The sequence below is a fragment of the Ochotona curzoniae genome, unplaced genomic scaffold (assembly GCF_017591425.1).
Source record: "Ochotona curzoniae isolate NIBS_2020 unplaced genomic scaffold, NIBS_Ocur_1.0 contig_570, whole genome shotgun sequence".
Taxonomy (NCBI): domain Eukaryota; kingdom Metazoa; phylum Chordata; class Mammalia; order Lagomorpha; family Ochotonidae; genus Ochotona; species Ochotona curzoniae.
Window position 1 is genome coordinate 40817 of NW_024466475.1, and position 23880 is coordinate 64696.

At 43.3% G+C, this 23880-nt stretch overlaps 2 pseudogenes; one reads left to right on the plus strand and one right to left on the minus strand.

The window, feature by feature from the left end:
• Positions 1–246: 246 nt before the first annotated feature.
• Positions 247–18519, minus strand: LOC121162841 (annotated as a pseudogene).
• Positions 3969–6603, plus strand: LOC121162843 (annotated as a pseudogene).
• Positions 18520–23880: the final 5361 nt, after the last annotated feature.

Genomic DNA, 23880 nt, shown 5'->3' on the forward strand with positions numbered 1-23880 from the left:
TGGCATTTCTTAGAGTAATGTCAGCCTCAGCACTCATTCGTTATGGTATCAGTGCCCGCCAGAAGTGCCCTTATCTGAATGATGCAGGAAGACACATTGCATTCTAACTAAGATATGTAAGTGATAAAATCACCAGTTTTTTATGAGCATGTTGAGGTTGATTACAACATGTTTTACATTCCATGTGAGAAAAATATGAAATAGTTTTTGCTTGTGTGAATATCACATTTACATCAGGATTGAGAATTACAATTTAAGAATTATTACACACCTAAGGGCACTTTGAGTATAATGAATTCTGTTAAAGTAACTATATTGTTTAACTTTAAAAATAGAATCTCTCCATGAGTAACTTGATGCAAAGCACAAAACACCCAGATTTCCCACCACTAAAAGATATGTTCAAATCCAACATTTACTTATTCAATAAACTAAAACACAGCATCACATACAAAAATGATCAAAAGTTTTGCAAGAGAATGAAGATGCTAAATGAGGATGCACATGTTCTGTCATTTACCATATGAGGCGTGAGAGCATTGGTTTTAGTAAGGTTGCCATACGTGTTTTGGTGTGCTTACGTCTGGGAGAGAAGGACCTAAGTTGATGTCCCTAGGCAATATGCTAGGACATATGCTAGAACTGGTGTTCACAGTGGCTGTGTCAGCCATGCTGGCCAAAACCTTCACTGTGGTTCTGGCCTTCAAGGCCATGAAGCCTGGAAGGACCATGAGGCGATTGCTGGTGTCAGGAGCCCCAAACGCTGTCATTCCCATCTGCTTCCTCATCCAACTCACTCTCTGTGCCATCTGGCTGGCAACATCTCCTCCCTTTGTGGACACAGATGCACACTCTGAGCATGGACACATCATCCTCTTGTGCAACGAGGGCTCCATCACTGCCTTCTACTGTGTGCTGGGCTTCCTGGGTTCATTGGCCCTGGGCACCTTCACTGTGGCTTTCCTTGCCAGGAAGCTGCCTGACACGTTTAATGAAGCCAAGTTCCTGACGTTCAGCATGCTGGTGTTCTGCAGTGTGTGGGTGACCTTCCTGCCTGTGTACCAGAGCACCAAGGGGAAGGTGATGGTGGCCGTGGAGGTCTTCTCCATCTTGGCCTCTGGTGCTGGGCTCCTGGGCTGCATCTTTGCCCCCAAGTGCTACATTATTCTCCTAAGACCTGAGAGGAATTGTTTGGAAGGTTTCAAGAAATAGTATGCTTGAGGAGTTTCTAATATTTTTGTTTTTGATTCTGCTGTCATACTGTTAGAGTTAGCACCCTAGTATTCTGTGTTAATTAACGTGTTATAAATATAAATAAGTAAAATCCTTTACTTAGTAGAAAGTATATATGGCATTTAGCTGAGTATTCTGAGTTAATGAACTCATCTTTGGTCTCTAGCTCCTGGTCTGTACTTCTGATCCATGGGGTCCCTGGAAGGAAGTGGACACATCATACTTATGTGCAATGATGTTTCCAACACCAGAGTCTTGGACGAAAATGGTGAAGGCTCACATGCCCTTGTTCTTGTCACCCAAGTGAGGATACAAAGTTTTTCTAATTCTTGGTTTTGATCACAGCCCTGATGAGGCATTGGGATGCATAGATGTGAGGTGTACAATGGGAGACATCTTTGTCTCTGTCAACAGCTTTCCATTGCCTCCATCTCAGAGTAAGTGACGAAGATTTGCAAAAGCATTTATATTCAGTAAAAATAAGTCCTGTGGTAAGTGACATTGCATTTGTCCATCAAAACTACAACAGTCATGTAATTTATATTCCTGACTGAACCTGAAATATGAAGACTCAGTTGCATTCTGTTCCGTTGTCACATGCAATCAATGCAAGTATTTATATTTTGTATGTCATCCAAGTCGCACAGATTTTATGTTTTGTACCCTTGGCTTGTGCACTGCAAGTTATGTGTGATTTCTTTGTCAGTGACACGAGTCTCTTTGTCCGGTAGTGTTACTCTGTGGGGACTCTGGATTGACTAAACACATCTTAATAAATACTCATTATCAATCTCTGTTGGAATGTCTGTATTCATGTATAATGGATCTTTAGTCATACATGACACTGATTCTAAGCTTGTATGTCCATGAGCCAATGCATTGCTTTATCTTCTGATTTTGCTTTAAATTTTATCTTTCCACTTACTTGGGGACACAACTGTGTCTTGATGGATGTGGAAAACTCTAGCCATGATGAACCATTCCAAGCTGGGTTAATTCAGGCTCATTCATAGTGCACATTTCAAATGGATATACCCTGGCCACTTGGCTTGCACGTTATCTAGAAAATCACTTCTCTCTGGGGATACAGCCAATTTTTATGCCCTGATAAACGCTCTACAAGATTTTTTCACCATTAGAGCCCACTCCTCAGGACATCTATTTTTTCTTATTTTTAAAATATTTTTTTATTGGAAAGTCACATATATAGAAAGAAGGAGAGACAGACAGGAAGATCTTCCTTCCACTGATTCACTCCCCAAGTGACCACAATAGCCAGAGCTGAGCTGAAGCCAGGAGCTTCTTTCGGTTCTCACGCATGGGTGCATGGTCTCAAGGCTTTGGGCTGTCCTTGATGCTTTCTGAGGCCACAGACTGGGAATTGTATGGCAACTGGGGCTCTTGGGATTAGAACCAGCATTCATATGGGATCCCAATGTGTGTGAGGCAAGAACTTTAGCTACTAGGCTGCCACACTTGCCCTTCAGGAGGTCTTCTAAGCTACAGTCTAGAATATTCCTGACTGGATCCAACAGTCCCTCATTGTTTCCATGCACAGAATCAGAATGCCTCCCACTTGAGCACATGCCAATCACTGATAGAATGCTGCAGCATCTTGCTTAGTGCACTCAACCCTCTTCTTGCCAGTTGGATCTTCTCATTTGCATATATGCCTTCCACCTTCATCCACTTCCAAGGAAACTGAGATACAAGCAGCACTGAAGAGCATGTATGTCAGGTGAAAGAAGAAAGTAGAAGGCTCAGTAAGATTCCCAGGGTGGGGTGAATTCTCCTGTGGTCTTGGGTTCCTTGTGAATCTTGGAGCAATTTCATCCAAGAGTTCACCTGACTGTGATTTGTCCTTTTTTTTTTTATTATTCTATCTTTTTTTATTATTGTTAATAACATTATATTATGTGATACAGTTTTATAGCACTGGGATTCCCCTCATCCCTCCCACAATCCTACCCCCATGGTGTATTCCTCCACTTTGCTGCATAATCACAGTTGAAGTTCAGTTGGGATTCATTCATTGCATGCATATAGTTAACATAGAGTCCAAGCATCTTATTGTCCAGATAAGTTCAGCGGTTTCTAGGGGAGACCTTCTCTGGTCTGAAGGTAGAGGTAACAGTATAAAGTCCCAGTCAGTTAAAAGCCCCTACAAAACATCAGCATCAATTTACAATGTTATGAAATTGATTGGCATAGTATTGATTAAACAATATGTTAAAAGTAGTACGAGTTATTTGTTCTTGAATGAAGTCATGAGTGAGCTGTTCCTTTTTTTTTAAAGATTTATTTTTTTATTGTTTTTTTATTGTAAAGGCAGATATACAGAGAGGAGAGACACAGAGGAAGATCTTCCGTCCGATGATTCACTCACTCCCCAAGTGAGCACAATGGCCGATGCTATGCCGATCCGAAGCCAGGAGCCTCTTCCGGGTCTCCCACATGGTTGCAGGGTCCCAAAGCTTTGGGCCATCATCAACTGCTTTCCCGGGCCACATGCGGGGAGCTGGAAGGGAAGCGGGGCTGCTGGGATAGAACTGGATCCCATTTGGCATCACGGGCATGCAATGCGGGGACCTTAACCACCTGCGCCACCGTGCCAGGCAGTTGAGCTGTTTCTTTAAGAGGCATGTTTGATCATGGCTGAGGCCTGGGCCCTGGATGGCAATGAAGGAAGCCGGGATGAACAAGGGGGCTGAGACAGTGGCCACTGATGAGTCCTCATGGCCCCCTGCACTGTGCTGGACAGCATGGGCTCTGAGCTGAAGCAGAAAGATCTGCTCCATTACAGGTCTCTCACCTGCCATGCAGAAAGTTGTGTAGAAGGGACTTATCCCTGAGGATAAGACATTGAGAGAAATCAGAGTGACCAGTGGAGCCAAGATCATGGTGGTTGGCTCCACAATCAATGATGTCTTAGCATCAACACGTCCAAAGATGCCACGTAGCAGGATGTGAAGGCGGATGAGAACAAGGAGGAGCTCCTGTGTAGACAGAAGTAACGTAAGAAAGTCTTGGATAAAGGAAAACCCGAAGAAGTGATGCCACCTGTTCAGGATGCCCAGGAGCACCTGCCCACAGTCCCCTTGTCTGGCATGTACAATAAGTCTGGAGGGAAATTGAGACTCACCTTGAAGCCTGAACAAGACCAGCTGTGGATTGGCACAAAAGAGTGGCCTGAGAAGTTGCCCAGGGGCTCCATTAACAAATGTGGTCAGCGCACGCAATGAAGGACGGGAAGATTAACACATGATGGCATTTCCGTTGGGTCCCACTCTTGCTACTGGGTGTACTGGCTTCCAACGCAGTGTGTTGATGCGATCGAAGACATTGTGTTGGGCAAATGGCAGTATTTTTGTAAACGTTTTCACCCCTGGCCCAGGAGACCCACTCAAAGGGAAGGACATTGGCAGGAGAGCCTGCAGCACCCCTGGAGTGCAGAGCTGTGGAACTTTGTTTCAAACGAACAAAAGAATCTGGATTCCCTCAAAGGTGATATGCTGATTGAAGCCAGAGGTAATGTACTCTCACCATTAGCTTCCTTTTCACGTAAAAATCACTGTTCCTTTTCTTGCAATTGGCTTCATACCATTTTGAAAGTTAATAGAGTGAAAATCAATAAATCTTCATTCAGAAAAACAACTGAAAAAGAAAAAGAGGCATGATTCATTTTCTGCACACTGGGGTTCTGGGAGGAGTTTTTTTTTTTTTAAGATTTATTTATTTTATTGGAAAGGCTGATGTACAGAGAGGAGGAGAAACAGAGAGGAAGATCTTCCCTCCGATGATTCACTGCCCAAGTGGCCGCAACACCTGGTGCTATGCCAATCCGAAGCCAGGAGCCAGCAACTTCTTTCCGGATCTCTCACGTGGGTGCAGGGTCCCAAGGCCTTGGGCTGTCCTCCACTGCTTTCCCAGGCCACAAGCAGGGAGCTGGCTGGAAAGTGGAGCTGCTGGGATTAGAACAGGCGCCCATATGGGATCCTGGCACTTTTAAGATGAGGACTTGAGGCACCAAGCCAAGCCACTGGGCACCATGCATTCTATTTTTGCCATTTTGTATTCTTTTCCTGGAACTTCTGTGCATCTTTCCCTCTTGCTTGGAAAAAAGGATGGGATTTAATAATAGTGCTTGAGTGCTATATGTCTGAGTGGAAGCTTTGTTCTCTCAAACTTGGTACCTTTGCTATTACTCCTAAGAGTGTAATGAATATGCCCCAAAATACAGCTTTCAGCTCAGGTGCTAGCTTTGTGGCCCCATGAATCTCGACCTACCTGCCGGTTGTCCTAAGCACAGCTTCCAGGCCTGCATGGGCAATGTGACCTGGGATTGGAGAGCCCAAAGAGATAGGCATGCCTACTTATCAGTTACAGTGTGGTTGTTGGGTGAGAGCACCGTCGGAACACCCTTTTCCCTTCCATTTTTACTCTATGTAAGTCTGTAATTCTCTCTGATAAATGAACATCCCTCACCTGATTGTATCTGATGGTTCTTTGTAAAAGAAAACTGTCCCCTCACCACTTGATAGTCTCGGGGCCTGCTGGTTAGCAAACACCCAAGAGTAGCGTTCATAACGTGCAGAAACATATAGGTGGATTGGGGGTATACTGGGCACAATGGAAGGACTGAGGAATGGGGACACACTGAAACAGGAATGAGGATTTGTGACAGTGATGGGCAAGCTGCAGGCTGACCAGCAAGTCTTTGAAATCAAGTAGTAAAAGCTGCTGAAAAAAGCACACCTCAGGATCCAAAAATGTGCCCCATAATTCCAACCAGTAAAACTTGCCAATCAAAATACTCCTTAGCTTATTCCACAGAGGTGTGCAAACTGAGTGACATTTGAAGTGTCCAATATTGGGTGAAGTGTGGGATTATAGATTTAGAATGAAACTGAGTGTTCATGGACACAATAGCATGAAGTGGATCAGGTCCAGGGATATACATCACTAATGTAGTGCTTAGGATGGAAGTTTAATCAGAGCTGGAGTAGGAAGATTGTGGACACAGAGCTCTTTCCCAGGTCTAGGCATAGTATGCTCACAACTTCTTATGGTGAACACTCAGATGGCATGACTGGAACTAATACTGACCTCAAGCCCATTCTCCATCCTGGGAGATGGTAATATGCTCTGATGCCCTAGTCAGCAGAGCTTGAGACTAGAGTTCTAACTGCCTCACTCACGTCAGAAGATTCAGGAGCTAATGAGGGGTTAGATCAATGGAGTGGGTATAAAATATCACCTCTTATCTCCTCTCCCAACCTCATATTCTGATGTTTGCACTTCTGCCCTCCATTTTCTGTCTTTGAAGGCATGAGGGAGCAAACAGAAAAGTGGGAAGGGAAGAGTATTTAAGGCAAAGGAAGGGAGTGTACACCAGCCTTCATTGTTGTGCCTTTCTGCAGCTTCTCTATACATTGTTTAGAATTCTCAAGAGCAATTACACATGCAGGTACATGCACGCAGGCAACCACACACACACACACACACACACACACACACACACAGTTTCATTATTTCACATGATGCTTTGTCAAGAAGATCAAGCATCGTTACTGGTAGGATACCCCTCCAATGGATTTGCCACTTGGATATTTTGTGGGTTGCACAAATGCCTATCCAAAGGGGTAGTTTTGAGAACTCAAAAAGTGAAATGAAAGTTCAGTTTTATTGGGTCAAGATGTATAAATCCATGCAGCAAACTTCAAATTTCCCCTGTCTTGTCTAAAGTTACCTTATACTATGTGCTAAGCCCATCCTGATAGACATGTACATATGGAATCCACACAGTTCTACATCTACATGCTATTAATAACGTTAAAGGGAAAATCACAAGGCTTGGCTCTCTTCCTGGAATCTTACATGACAATGTAATTTTCCTTTGATTTTTGTAAAATTTCATTATATTTATTCATTTTTTTTATTGCATTGCGTTATGTGACACAGTTTTTTAGACACTGGAATAACCCCTCCCCCTCCCGCCACCCTTCCCCCAGGTGGATTCCTCCACCTTGCTACATTGCCACAGTTCAAGTTCAGCTGAGGTTCTTTCATTGCAAGCATATGCCAGGGATCAGTGTGAGCAACTGCAAAGTTTCAATTTTCTGATTACAGGTAATTAATAGAATATGACGAAGACCTTGTCTTCTGGTTCACATGTGCATCCTACAGGACATAAGTGATATTCCATTGTTTAGACAACTGTTCTGTAAGTCTTCAGAAGCTTGGAGACTTGGCATTTGCAAAATTCATAGTTACATCATTGCAACTCTTTGCCTACTGCAATTGTATTTCTAATGGCTGACTCTACTTGGGAATGTAAGACCTACCAAATATTTTTTTGGGTAAAAAAAAATAGATAGTAACAATGAAAGCTGTACCTACTTCTTGTTGTCTAGAGTTCATTTGATATCTTCCATTAATCTAATTAATATCTGCTCTTGTCCTTAGTTCCTCGAAGAAGCCAAATAATGGGCAGTGTGATGAATTAGAAAGTGAAGGAGAGGGTTGGTTGCATACACGGAGGCCGAGGGCATTGGAGAGTGTATGTTGTTTGTTTACAGAGTAATGAAACCACATCCAGTCCACAGAGAGGAGATTCTTATGCAAACATATGAGCAATCTGTACCAAATCAGGATGTGCCCCAGGAGTGTGGCGATACTTGCCTGCCACTCGTGCGTCCAACCTAAAACTGTTCATTCTGGATGTGAGATTTTAATATGATTCAAAACAACATGGTGTGCACATGTGCAATTGAAGAGAAAACTTGTAAACAGAGGTATTGCCAAAAAGCTGTATGGGATGAAGAACATACAATTATGGTATCAGTACCTTGTATACATGGACAATCCATTCAAAGTGATAAGGAGAATGTTCTAGAACAGTGTTCTAGGCAGCATTGATCAAGATGCTTTGGGCCAATCCAGTGTTCATATGGTGCTCATACAGTGTGTGCATGACTAAGTGAATTCTGTATCCTGGAAAGAAATCTCCCTTAAAATGCAGTGTAGGTCAAAAACTGACACTCAGCAAGTCAGGGGTGCAGACCATAAAACCAGTGAGTATTAATTGACTTGCCAAATATAAAATATTGACCCCATATTACTAAATAATCAAAATTAATTCAATCTCTGGCATCGCAGAAAAAAACATGTAACATAAAGTGACGGGCTTTTGTATCTGGTACATGACCTCAGATTTAATTCACATCATGAATATTTTTACTCAACCTAGAAATTTTTCTAAAGCCTATTGCTAATTTTGAGAGAGACTGACACAGAGAATCGTGACAAAATGAAACCCTTCCCACTCTATATCACATCTCTCCATTGCAATATTTATTTCAGGGTTGTGACAAGAACCAACAAGAGGAGTCAAACCAATTCATGGGTTTGGAACAAGGATACCCAAACAGAGATCAGAGAGCAGGTCAGAGCCAGAGGTGGACGTTCATTCTATGCAGCAGCTAGGCTAATTGTACTTTGCACAAGTAGTATCAAGAGAGAAAGTCACTCCTGATATTTTTCGCATCTGAATGTAATTCAGTCAAACAACTCCTAAGAAAACTGTCAGACTCCGTTGGAACCTGCTGTTTTCTTGAAGCTTTTGAACAAATTCCTCTCAGGCTTTATGAGAATAATGTAGCACTTGGGGGCAAAGATGCAGCCCAGGAGCCCAGCACCAGAGGCCAAAATGGAGAAGACCTCCACGGCCACCATCACCTTCCCCTTGGTGCTCTGGTACACAGGCAGGAAGGTCACCCACACACTGCAGAACACCAGCATGCTGAACGTCAGGAACTTGGCTTCATTGAACGTGTCAGGCAGCTTCCTGGCAAGGAAAGCCACAGTGAAGGTGCCCAGGGACAATGAGCCCAGGAAGCCCAGCACACAGTAGAAGGCAGTGATGGAGCCCTCATTGCACAAGAGGATGATGTGTCCATGCTCAGAGTATGCATCTGTGTCCACAAAGGGAGGAGATGTTGCCAGCCAGATGGCACAGAGAGTGAGTTGGATGAGGAAGCAGATGGGAATGACAGCGTTTGGGGCTCCTGACACCAGCAATCGCCTCATGGTCCTTCCAGGTTTCATGGCCTTGAAGGCCAGAACCACAGTGATGGTTTTGGCCAGTACAGCAGAAACAGCCACTGTGAACACCAGGGCAAATGTGATTTGTCTTAGGAGGCAGGTGGCAGTGTTGGGACGGCCAATGAAGAGGAAGGAGCAGAGGAAGCAGAGGAGGAGTGAGATGAGCAGGATGTAGCTGAGGGTGTGGTTATTGGCCTTAACGATGGGTGTGTCTTGGTGTTTCACAAAAACCCCCAACACCATAACAGTGAGGAGAGTGAGGGTCAGAGCCATGCAGGCCAGAGCCATCCCCAGGGGATCCTCAAAGTCCAGGAAAGTCACCAGCTTGGGGAGGCAGTGAGTTCTCTCCGTGTTTGTGTACTCCAGCTGTGGGCACTGGACACACTGCTCTGCATCTGTAGGACAGAAAGGGACTCATGATTTCCCCTGCATTAACTGAGAATCTTTTCCTGTTGGGAAAATGATCACTCTACAATGCCCCTTTGTGTACAGATTGCTAGAGTGTTCTATTATGTCACACAGGAGTATTTTTCTGCATTTCTGACCCCTGGTGAATTTACATTTGCAGGTTGAAGAAATCCATTTTAGCAAAGTGTTTCACAATTTGTGCTCTACAGACTCAGGCTGTTGCTCATTGATATTCTAATGCATGCAAGTTATTCTAATCATTGTGTTTACAGTCCATAATTTCTTCCTCTGGAAAAGACTGCATTGACACGGGTTAACCCATGCTTTTCTGTTCGTTTGCTTAAACATTTTCACATAGATGGAGAATTAAATGATCTCTCACTTCTAGGAGATCCACACTGGAAACAGACTCTAAATTCAATCATGGACTTATGCTGTCAATTCTTCCATATAGAGGCTGGGATGATATGAGTGATGCTGTACTATTAACATGAGATTATTTTGGTTGCTGATATTTTCATCATCTAATTTTTATAGCTTTCCATTCATGTTCAAATGGAGTCATGGGATATTCACATTTTTGCTTCACACCATGTATCAGGATCACTCTGAGTGTCAGACAAGATAGTATGTCTTGAAATACATCACTCGAGCTTCTATAGCATGAAAGACATCAGGGCCAGGTTGGTAAGTGGATTTGTCTCTGTTTCAAGGAAATATCAGTGAAATGCTGAGAGAGGTGTTAGTTGGGTAACACTGGCATCAATGCTCTTAGTGTTTGCACATGATGCTCATGCAGGAATATGAGCCTCAGTGCTGGTGTTATGTCTGAAAATCCACTACCTGTGATGACATCATCCCAACAGTTGGAGTCCTGGCTGTTCCACATCTGATGCAGCTTTCTGCTCACCACCTGGCTAAGTGTCCTAAGATGAAGCAACCATCCAGGAATCCACCACCCATGAAAAAGCCAACAGTAGAGCTCCTGATTTCAGTCCTCGGTCAGCTGCTGCTTGGCATTTTGTGCATGTGGAGACTGAATCAGGAGATGGAACCTCTCTCTCTGTCTACCTCTGTTTCTCCACCTTCCTCTGTTACAATGCGTTGCAAATAAAGAAATAAATATTTTTAAAGAGGTCACATATCTCTGCAATATTTCTGAATAGAGCTGTGTTACATGTCTTTTCTTAAAATGTTTATCAATTTTGATGGAATTTACAAGTACTTCTGTCATCAGTCTTACTGAAACACTGGGTACAAACAGGTTTATATTGTTCCATAGGTCACATTTTATATTTTTTAACTGCATGAGTGTTGAAAAAAATCATTATTTTCTGGTCTTCTTCCTATCTGAAAAACTGAAATCAAAATATTGTGTCAGCTGCCATGACTGGCACTGGAACACTCGATGAGATCTGAAGATTTGTCTAACAGTTGATTTACCTAGGATATTTTGGACCATAAATTTCTTTCTGAATGAGTCTTAGTGCACGTTCATGTGCTCAGTGCATTTGATTTGGATATCTAATTCTCAAATCTTGAACTTGTGAAAAATCTTAGGATGACCAAGATTCACATGCTTTGGCATGTTGCACCTTCATTTTTCGCTGTCTTTTATTCTTCTCTTGTTCTGTTTTCTACTTCTAAAGGACAATGTTGGGTGTAGGTTCTGAGTGCTCTGCATGTGCACAACGTCAAGGATGTAACCCGGAAGTAATACAATAGCTCCCTAACAGTGTATGTGCAGTAGCTCCCTGTCTGTCAGCAGTGTATAGAAAAGTGCTGATTTCATGCCTTCTAGGAATCCACACACAGTGCTGACAACAAACAACTGTTGCTGCTTGGTTAAAACTCAGTGTGATTTACTCAAAGGACTTACTACAGACTGTGTCATGCAGCAGTGGATGGTGATGGAGGCTCCCTAACAGAATCAACATGTCAGCTGAGCACTGTTAGGTAGTAGATCATATAGAATAAGGTGCCGTTAGTAACCCTAAAGCAACTATCTTGAAAGAGTGAGTGAATGTGTGCCAGGAGAACAACAATACACTGTGATGCCACTGCCACTATGCCTAAGACAATGGAGCTCCCATATGTGGGTTATGTGTTTTATACCTGTCTGATTGGAAATTTCGCCCTCTGCACAGGAAGCACAAGTGTAGCAGCAGACAGCCGATCCTTCCTCTGGCCTTTTCCTGAATCCTGGCCCACAGCTCTGGCTACACACAGATGTTGGAGTCTGCGGGAGCATCAAGAAGCATTGGTCAGGGTTTGGCACATCACGACACACTTGGAGAAGATGCCACTATATCCCCCATCACCATCACAAGCCCGGCCTCATCAGTATGCCTTCTGCAGTCTTGGTCCTGTTAATGGCACTGAAACCTTGACTTTAGTGTTTCTTGATGTTCATTCAAGATTTCCAACTCATTCCCAGATAGTGTCAGGATCTGATCACATTCATTTCATTAATGCAGATGTATGCCTATGGCAATGGATTTGTATTCATCACCGTTTATCATTCAAGTCACTCAACCACTCCATGCATCTGAAATACACACTTACTCATGCATGTGCAAGGGGCACCATAGCCCTGGGCCAAAGTGTGACATGAGAACTGGGTGTTTATTTAAGGTTCCCATTAGGGTCCTCTCAGTACATGACTTGTAGCCAAGAGTTTAGAAGAGTGTGTGCTGAGTACTGGTCAATGGAGTGTGAACCTTGGCAGGAATGCTTTAGTTCTTTTTGGGTGCATGGAGACAAGCCCCTGAAGGCAGGCACATTTGGCCCCTTGGAATATTGCCTATGTTACAGGCTCTGCCAGAGTACTATTAGCACACTCCCGCTGTGCTTTCTTTTGTCCTTTTCAAGCATCTGTAGCTTATCATCGAGACAAGGAAGGAAAGTACATGAGACTTAGGAAGTACTTTAGAAGCAGTGACTTGTTGTTTATAACTACGCATGGTGTAAACTATGTCTCTGTGTCAACTGTGTAAGCTGCCTAGAAGACAGATGTCCCAGTAGCCCTATCATCCCAGGATTGCCTGTTCTCGATGGTTGTTAAGGGACCCAGGTAGAGTGGATGTAAAGAAAGCTGGCTGTAAGCATTTTCTTAGACTCACGGAATTTAGTTCCCTGTGACTTTTTAATATATCAGTGCTCCACTCTGAAGGTGTGAGATCCAAGGGGATCCTCACCCACCCAGAGCCTTTTGAGCATGTCCAGAATTCTCCCCAGAACCATACCTCCTTGAATGCAACAGGCCATTCTATCATGTCTTCCCTGATGACCAGGTCTTGGTCATGTCCACTCCCAGAGGAAAACTTTCCAACGTTAACCATCACTCGGAGGCCTGCAGGAAAGTTGACAATGTTCTGAATATCGTAGTGTTCCTGATGAGGTGTTGCTTTGTGGAGGGACACATGATCCCCAGCATTGTTGGTGAACTGTGTTGTCCTCAGAAGTGGATGTAGCTGGATGGGAAGCAGAGTTAGAAATAGGAAAGCAATCCAATTAGAGATGGGAGGTACATATGTCCTAGGAAATTCTTCCTTTTCCTTCACTTTATGCCCTGAGATATTAATGGCCGAATGCTAGTGGTCTGAGCCATCATACTGCCATGGGTTCAAGTCAGGGGAATTTGCTGTCACGGTGTCTCCACTGATGTGAACTAAACTTCATAAATGTTCCATTACCTTATCTATGATCACCTTGATAATCAATTAACTTACTCCTTTCTATGTGCAGGCAGCGTGTCCCAACTTGCGTGTGAGCTCTTATTGCAAGTAGGCTTGGAAATTACACAGTAAAGCAAATTACACAGAGGCATACATGAAAAAAAATGTGAGCATGCCTTTTGTGAGACATTCCCTTTGTGTGATTGACTCAACTAATTTGATTAGTACAGTTTACTATATATGCATGAAGATCATGTCAATTTAATTCTCTCGCATGGTAATAGGTTGTAATAAGGCAGGGTTAAAATGCATAGCAAACCATGTATATATTCTGAGAGGTGCATTGCTTTACAAATGCTGAGCGATCTCATATTTAGTGAATGGTCTCTTAAAAACCAAGCTGTATTCAAAAGTGAGCTGTGAAAATTGCTGTTTTACATGCAGATATTAGAATTTTGGATCTATTTCAGACTACATCTAGATATCATATCAAGATTTGTGGAAAAACTAAATATAACACCTGAAAGCATTCAGTTAGTAGAGAAAATGAAATGCATGAGAACTGACCTCAGCCAAGAAGCAATAAACAAAACCTTACACAGGAGTATCCTCCAGCTAAGTAACTTGTGTGACAGTACTCAACAGAGTGTAGCGACAATTCCATGAATTGAAAGGTAGACATCTTTATATGTGTTCAACCAGATATGATATCCCAAAAATGCCAGGATAGAGAAAATCATAACAAGAAGATGATCCCATTAATATGTGGGTTAAGGATATGAATAGGCATGTGCATGGATGAAACAGACATGACCAGAAATACATCAGCACAGTGAGGTTTTGCCTCACCGTATTTACAAGTCTAACAGGAAGAAAAAATGCTAAACCCTGGTCATGGAAACATGCCTTGAACAGTCAAATCCATGTTGAAATATGGATACAATCTATATGTCCATCCACACAATGAGTGGATAAGCAGAAGGTGGTGTATTATCAGGGTGGAATGTTACTCAGACACCAGACAGAGTAAAATCTTCACCTTTGAAACAAAATGAACTGAACTGGAGATTAGGAAACTGTGAAATGAACCACACTCACCAGGGAAAACACTCATAATTTATCATGTTTGTAATAGAGAATATAAGCTCTGTTGCTGTCAGGTGATTTACAAAGCAGTTATAAACATTGCTACCCTGAATCGTCCCAGGAAATACAGCACGCTGAGAAAGAGTCTGAATTCTTTCATGACTTATCATGCTGATGTCAAAAAGACAATATCCTGGTGAGATGCTACTGCCATGTGATGCTGAGAGCATGTCCTGTTGTGCAGGAGCCTTACCTGCCAGGGAAGAATGAGAGCTTGAGCTGTGTCTTCTGGGAAAACCATTTCTTCTTTCTCCAGAAACACCCGATGCAGGGCGTGGGCCACTGCATACACAGCATTGTACACAAAATAGCTGGAGTCAGACACGGTCAGCATGTCAATGTGTCCTGGGACATTTTCAAGGGAAACATTGGGACGGCAGATTCCTATGTGTCCACAACCTGACCCAGCAGGTAGGCAGTTAAAAAAATGAAACCACAATTCACCAAAGTGGAAGTCTTCTCGGTAGTGGGATGGGTTCACTGTCTTGAGAAAAGTTTTGAGTCCTGGGATTTTGCCCTTGTTGGGTGAGAAGGAAAAGCCCCCATGGAAAGAGTGTAACATGTGATGTGTCTCATCCATAACAATGTCCCACTTGGCTGTCATGAGCCACACCTTCCCCACGGTTAGATAGAATGCACCTAGTTGTTCCATGGTAAAGAGGCTCCTGATGTTACTGTACAGTATATGCACATTTGCAGAGGAAATGCTGATGCTATCTAGGAAAGAGCTGTCAATTTTTTCATGCTTTGTCCCTGTCTCACGGAGCTTGATGGCAAAGGCCAAGCAGACTCCTCTCTTGACCATCTCTGCTTGGATGTCCTGATGGAACTGCTCTCCTTTCATGTCATCAGACACCAAGAGTCCCACCCATGTCCAGCCAAAATGCAGCAGCAGGGAGATCATGGCACGGGCCAGAGAGCTGTCACTGGTGGCCATCTGATAGAGTGAGGGGAACTGATTCTTATCATTCAGCATGGGATCAAAAGGACCATAAGTGAGCTGAAAGAAAATCAGCATTACCTGTCATGAGAAACATGAAAAATATGTCTCACAAACTGAACATAATATTATTGGATACAGAAAATCTCCAGTTGAGATGGCCACGATGCATCCTGTGGGAACACAGAAGGGCATGTTTCACATTGGAAACCTCATTTGTGTCATTAGAGGAAATGTGTGAGTTCATCATCCAGGATAAGAATAGATGGGGCTTGAATTTTGGATACAAGATCCAGTGCTGAGGCAATATGAAGGCAGAAGCCAGGAGCCTCTTCAGAATTTCCTGCATGGTTGCAGGGACCCGGTATTTGATGCAGCCCCTGATTGCTTACAACATTTATTTTTGTTTCTCAGCTTTCAAAGATGTACACAGACACACAGTCATACACACACACAGGCACAAACACTCGGTTCACTTTGCATCAAACCAGTGAAATTAGCAATGAATCTGAGTTAAAATCGGCCTGGATGGGATATGAGCAGGGCAGAGTTAGGCAGAGGGCATGAGGACATCAGATCTAAGTGGCACTGTGGGGTCCTTTGAAACTGTCATGGTCCTAGGAGAGTTCCAAATGGAAGCTAGTGACTTCTACATTTTAATTTCCTTAAAAATGTCAGAGTGACTTGAGTGAAGATGAAAACTTTACTCAACAGAATTCAAGTTCCACTCACCTGTGGGATTTTGTAGAGCTCCAAAATGGTCCCCATTTCAGCAGAGAACACTGAGCTTGTTCCAGCAAGGACAACAACTGACTTACTCCGTGTCTGGCACCTGTAGTTGGGAGTCAAGCTATGGTCCCCTGTCAGCCAGTGCAGGGCATTCAACAGTGTGAAGCTGTTACTGGCTAAGGCATTGTACCACTGGAAACCCAGGGTGAGGTTGGGGAGCAAGTGTTCATCCCTATTGATCTCCTGGATGGCAAAGTAAAAGGTCAGCACATATTGGTAGTTCTTCCACAGCCACCTAAACAGAGAAGCAGCAACACAGATGAGGATCAGACCATGGAATTCAGTGCAGCCACACAGCAATGCAATTGAGCAACAATAGACAGAATCAGGTGCCATTCTTGGGTAACTCAGCTGTGGTTATGGAGGTGCAGAAAGGAGTTCAGCAGAGCTCTGCAGGATTTCAGAATGGCTCTTGGACACCTCTGTTGGTATACCTCCATGAGCCATCCAGGAAAAGTTCACAGAGTGAACTCTGTGGGCACACAGAGTGTAGAAAGCATTTCATTTATCCCTGATTTTTGGAATGGTTTCAATTCTTTCTCACTTGTCAGTTACTCCAATATTTTGACAGTATTTTCCTCTTAAATATATCCAAGAAAGCCACCTTCCTGAGCCCTTTCGGAAAGTTCCACTGTCACATTTCAACTCCTGTGGAAGCAAGTGATTAAGTTATATTTGCCTGACAAATTAACATTTGGCACATGACTTCTCACAGCATTTCCTTCACTTTCATTCATTCTTTTCCTCCTGCACTGAATTATAACTTTTCAGTTTTGCATTGTTTTCCAGCGCATTGTTTTTTTATTTAGCTTGAGTGGAAGGATGGGGTTTAGTAAGTGTCCTTGGTTAGTATAAGTTGGACTGGAAGTTTTGTTATCTCAAAATACGTAGCTTTGCTACTGCTTTTATGAAACTTCTCATGTAATTTATGGCAAAATGCATGTGTGTCAATTTCAAACAAAAATTATCATCAGAATGATGACTTTGGGCATTCACTCTAGAATCCAAGGCCACAATGGAACAGGACCTAAACGGCTCCATGGATTATTTGCTTGTAAGCATTGAAGTCATATAGATGCTGACATGATTAACATTATACACAGAATGATGAAAAACATACACTTTTCACAACATGTCATTTTTAATAAACATGCACAATTATTTGGATGCCAATATAAATCTAGATGTGAAATTACTGTGAGAAGCAAATGCTGCAAGGCACAGCCTGGACAAAACCTATTGTGCAGTGATGGGTGCCGTTTGCAAAAGATCCCAAATGCTATGAGTCAGTTCATATGAAATGCTTATCTGTGGAAGATCCAGGACACACCAGGTGAAGTGGTAGTACCCTTGGACGGGATGGAAGTACTGAGAAATGGGGACACACTGAAAACAGGAATGGGGACTGTGAGAGTGATGATCACCTTGAATCAACATCAGGTGCTCACAAGTCTTGTACTGAGAAAGATCCAATTTCTGATCTCTGTGTGTAGAAGGTTGCATGGAGGGTGGTGGATCTCAGACACAATAGGCTGAGCTCTCAGGAACAGTTTTTCAAAGCAATTCTTTAGACTGAGAGCCTAGACCTACACTGACCTCATGCCAAATCACCATTGCATGTGGTTTGCTCTGGGATGGAAAGGTTGAGAATAAAGCTTTGTCTGCCTCATTCATTTCAGAAATTTCAGGAGCTAGTGAGGACTCAGATCAATGGAGAGTATATGAAATATTTCCTCTCTTCTCTTTCACCCTCCATTTCTTTCTCTTGCCTTTTCTCATTAATCTGTGTTTGAAGGCATGGGGAGAGCAAATAGAAAAGTGGGAATGGAAGCATATTAAAGGGAAAGAGAGGAAGGACACACCAGCCTTCATCTGTGTGTCTTGCAGCAGCTTCTGTATACATTGTTGAGAATTCTGAAGAGTGAGAAAGCACAGGGAGATTAAGCAGACACTCACACACAGACATAAGCACAGCTCACACACAAGTCAACCTTGGGCTTACCTGTCTGCTGCTACTTCATCCTTTGGCTGGGTTAGGAATGATAAACGGATCCTGGCTGCTTCTGGTTTCATGTAGTAAAGGGGGAAAAAGGCACCCAGCAGCAGGTCTCCATCAGCATCGAAACTGGGGCCCAATGGCTTATAGCAGTACTGGGGATGACTGTCCTGGGAACTGCCCCAAGCATTCAGGAGCAGGCACAGAAACATGACAGGCAATGGCATGGTATAGCAACCCATTACAGGGTTCAAGCCGCAAGCACCTTCAGATAGTAGGAGAATTGGAGCTGGTTTTTGTGCATTCTTAGCTGTTTCTGTGGAGGCTAAAGCAGCATGCAGGGACCTCCCATTTCTATCTCCAGTCCTGCTGTATGCCACTACTTGTAGTCAGTGTATGCAAGTCTGCGGAGCCACACAGGGACACAAATCCAAAGGGAGATGCTTCACAGTTCATCCCATCAGTGAGGCCATGGCCTCTTGTCCTTGTGATCAGAACTCAGGGGATCACTGTGCCCTGAGGCTGTGCACCTGCCAGTGTCCACGATGAGCAAAAACACCTCTGAAAAAACAACCTGCTTTGGACTCTCCTAACTCCTCTAAAGCTAACAGGAGTATCAACTCTGAAGATTTTACCCAGGGGACAAAAATGTTATGTTCATTTTGAGAACTTTGGAAGTTTTAGAGAGTTAGTGTTGGAATTCATACACACACAGGCATGCAATCTGGTTCATTAACTCAAGGGACACTTTATCAATACTGTCACATATTGAAAACAGTAGCGGCATCTCCTCAATCAATGGGGAGTGGCTCTGTGGGAACTATCTCGAAGTGCACTTCTTGCTGGAATTTTTTGGCAATCATTCTTCTAAAATCAGGCTTCCAACTGGTGGAGAAGAATCTTAGCACTTCAACTGCCTCAGTCTCCAAGGCATTGACTCACCACTTGGATTATTGTGTGCGTCCCACCAGTGCCTAGTCACTGGGCTAAGCTTCAAAGTTTGAAAAGTGAAATGAAAGTTCAGTTTGATTGGGTCAACAATGTACAACTCCATGAAATAAATTGTTCATAATTCACCTGTCCTGATAAAATATACCTTCTAATACCTTCTAAGCCTAACTTGCTAAACATGTGTATATGTAATCCACTCAGTTCTACAATGACATATTGTTGTTAGCTCCATTAACTCTTAGAAGGACGTAACATAGGTTTGTGTCTTTCTCTATATTGGTCTCCTGTATGAGGATTTACATTTCATTTGATATCCCAAGGATCAGTGTTTGCTCCAATTTCTGATATCTGCTTAAAAGCTATGTAGAGAGTGTCTTTAAGCTTGTTTGCTGGGTCACATGTCCATTACACAGGGCATAACTGATATGTCTTTGTTGAAACCACTATTATTTAAGTCTTCAAGAAGTTGAAGACTTAGCATTCCCCACATCCAGAATGATATTCAGGGAACCGAAGCTGATTTCAAGTGTGTTTCTCAGGGTTGAGTATAGGCAAGAACATGACATCCATCAACTATTCCTCTTCCTGTTCTAACATGGCAAATACTGTGAGTCTGTTCACTAGTAGTCATTTTCCCTTGCTTATTTATTTAAAGAAAGAAGGGGGAAAAAAGAAAGAAGTTATTCCAGTTGTTCATGAACAGTAGTGAAAATAACCTTTCCAGGGTTTTCCTGAAGCTAACCCAGGTGTTGTTGCACGGTGCTAGTCCTAAGGAGTAGATCAGTCAGTGATGGTGGCGGGTGGACACAAGACTTTTCCTCTGTTTTTTCATTTTTTTGCATGTGGTCTCATATTCTAGAAACTGAAGAGCCATTTTTTGGACCATGGTGACAAAAGCCACAGTCCAGTAAACAGAAGAAGAAAGTCAGTGATTTGCATTCCTCAGAAGCTTCTCATTAACTAGCAGCTCCAGGTTGCTTCTGTGATTAAGGGCAATGCATCATCGACTTAGTTGAACCCAAGTAATGTGTGGTTCACTTTTGTGTTGATGTAGCAGTAACTTTCAGCTAAATGGATTAACCGATAAACCTATTCATTTTATTCATGTTTCATGTTTCTTTGAAAAAATGCATATTCTCTGCTACTTGGAACAGTATGTGAACACAGCCCAATTTTCTTTTCAAATATAGTTTGTGTATTCAGTTCAATTTCTTTTTTTTTTTTTTGACAATCCTTACATATTTAATTGGGGTAAAAAAGGTTCAAGGCCTAAATGGGATATAGAGGAAGAAGTCCCACCCAGTTTCCCAACCACCCTAAGTCCCGGATGTGGGGCATGCTCCGAAATACTCGATCAAGTAGTTCCAATAGTTCACCATTCATGGGTCGCTGCCAGTCTCGCCACTCCAAGCACGATGTGGTCGTTGAAGAGTCCATAGATTGATACAGTCCCTTCTAGAGTCTCCATTTGCCCAGTATTTTGCTGCCAACAGATAGCTGAGGTTGTTGCTTGACTTGTTCTGTCTTTTCTTGGTTAGGACTCTGAGTCCGGTGTCTCGACTGGGGAGATTCTCAAAGAAATTTTGAGGTATTCCCAGTCCAGATTCCTGCGTGTTCTAGTAAGCATAGGGCCCGGCACAGTCCATTGCCCCGATCAGCTGGTAGTTGCAGTTGCTGGGTCGGTTCTGTCTCCACCCGTGTCCTCTTGCAGTCCGGCCTGGTTCCGCCCTGGACATACTTGGCCCATGCACATACCAGTAGGAGTTGAAGCCCAGTCAGGGTGGCCCACAGTAACCCCAACCAGGCCCACCCCCTACCCTGGCTTGCCAATATGTATGGCATACTAGTCCAGTCTGTCCCAAATACCCTTCTGTTCATATACTTGCCAACAGCTGTTGCAACCTACTTCCATCCAATCATCCCTAACAGATGTTGCTGGGTGTCTGTCTAGCCACCCCAGCCACTGTCCTAGTTCCCATGCCCTTCCATGGAAAGTGTTGACCCATGAGGGGGGAGCCCACTATTTCCCTCCCAGGTCACTCCCATTCCATTTGTGCACTCTCTAGTTGTCCATGTGATTCAATTCAACGTGTCTAACCCTTTGTACCAGCTTCTGCCAGCTGATGCTACAACTAAGCCCCAGCAACCCTCACCAACTCTGATTGTAGCTTGCACCAGTGGGAATAGTCAGCCCAGCCTGGTTTTCACCCAATCTGGTCCACATGAGGTGCGCAGGTGCTGTGTACCTGCATGGTCTGCTCTACCCCCTACCCAGCTCACGCTCCTCAGTGTAAGTTGCTGTTCAGCTAGGGAACCACCCCTTATTCCCCTGTCAGTTCTGCCTCCTCCTTTCCTGGTTCTCACGTGTGCTGGTTGGGTGCTGTGGCTGCATCCGGCTCAGGCTACATCACCTTGACATTCCAAATCGTGTGTTGCTTTTGTCACGACTGGACCTGGTTCAACCCACACTCTGTTCTGGCGTTTGGATTTACCAGTGGATGACATGAGCAGATTCAGCCTGGTCTGCCCCCAACCCATGCCAAATGCATGCCAGTGGGACACTTTCCATGACCTCTTGGCTGTTACCTTCCATATTTCTTGTGCTGACCTGCAGGGTCTGTGTCCTGCCAGAGGAGTTGCCCGAGCTCCTCCATCAGAACCCCTCCATGTGCCAGGTTTCGTGCATACCAGTGGGTCCATGTGCCAGTTCGCCTCCTGTCCTAGCAAGAACAGTGGCCTTTCCTAACTGGCCATCATCCCATTCTGGTTTTTGCTGTAGAGTGTTTCAGCCCAGCCATGGTCGTCCACATCCCCATATAGCTCGTATATGGTTCAGTTGAGGTTGGGACCTAGCCTAGTCCGTCCCACATCTAACTTGGTCCTCCAAAGCACCAGAAGGTGTTGCGGTCTGGCCCGGCCTGGTACGTCTTTTTCCAGTCCACACTTGTGCCAAGGGAAACGACAACTGTATCCAGACCCGATGGCTGTGAAATTTGCCACTATGGTTACACATTAACGTTCTTTCTGTAATTTTGTTCTTTTAAATTTACATACTTCATGTGCTATAAGCACATACAAGATTAGAAATATTTGTTCATGTAATTTCTTCATGAAGGGACCATATTTTTATATAGAAAAATATTATAATATATAAAAAGACATAGTGAAACATTTATACAGCAACTCTCATAAAACAAGCACTCTTGTAATTCCTTATGCAGTTAATGACTACACATTGTTGTATTATTGTCTTTTTTAATTTTATTGTTGTTTACATTGTATTATGTGGTACAGTTTTATAGGCGCTGGGGATTCCCCCCACCCCTCCCATACCCCTCCCCCCATGGTGGATTCCTCCACCTTGTTGCATAACCATAGTTCAAGTTCAGTTGAGATTCATTGCTTGCAAACACATGCCTAGCATAAAGTTCAGCGTCTTATTGTCCAGATAAGTTCAGTGGCCTCTTGGGGAGACCTTCTATGGTCTGAAGATAGGGCTAACAGAGTAAAGATCCGGTCAGTGAAAAGCCCCAACAAGGCCTCAGTATCAATATACAACATTATGGAATTAATTGACATAGTATTGGGTAAACAATATGTTAAAAATAATGCAAGTTCCATTCTTCGAAACTTCTGGGTTGAGACAGTATCAATGACAGGTTCAAAAAATAACAAACAACCAAACAAGAAATTACAGGTTAAATCAAGGCAAACATGTGGTATCTAATCTTTTGGGATTCGCTCATTTCCCTTAGCATTATAGTTTCCAGTTGTGCCCATTTAGCCACAAAGAACTGCATTTTGTTTTTTTTTAATAGCTGAGTAGTATTCCATGGAGTAGATGAACCAAAGCTTTCTTATCCAGTCTTCTGCTGATGGGCATTTCGGTTGCTTCCATGTTTTTGCAATTACTGATTGTGCTGCAATGAACATAGGGATGCATGTTGGTTTGTCGTAAAACAGGTGTTTTGGATATATTCCTAGGAGTGCTATTGCTGGGTCATATGGTATGCAGATTTTGAGTTGTTTGAGTGTTCTCCAGACTGATTTCCATAAAGGCTGTACCAATTTGCAGCTCCACCAGCAGTGGAGTAGGGTTCCCTTTTCCCCGCATCCTCACCAGCAAGCGTCGTTGGTGTTCTTGTTTATGTGGGCCAATCTTACTGGTGTTAGGTGGTACCTCATCGATGTTTTAATTTGGATTTCCCTTATTGCTAGGGAGCTGGAACATTTTTTCATATGTTTGTTTGCCATTTGGACTTGTTCCTTTGTGAAATGTTTGCCCATTTCCCGTGCCCATTTCTTGAGTGGCTTGTTTGTTTTGGTTTTTTTGGTTGTTTTGAAGTTCTTTGTATATCCTGGAAATTAGCCCCCTATCGCCTATATCGTGTGCAAAGATCTTCTCCCACTCTGTGGGTTGCTTTTTTACTTTGTTGAGTGTTTCCCTTGCTGTACAGAAGCTTCTTAGTTTGATGAAGTCCCATTTGTTTGTTCTGTTCTCAACTGCTATTGCTTTTGGTGTCCTTCTTAGAAAGTCGGAACCTACTCCTAGGTCTTGCAGGGTATTTCCTACATTTTCTTGCAAGAGTTTGAGGGTTTCTGGATGTAGGTTTAGGTCTTTTATCCATGTAGATTGG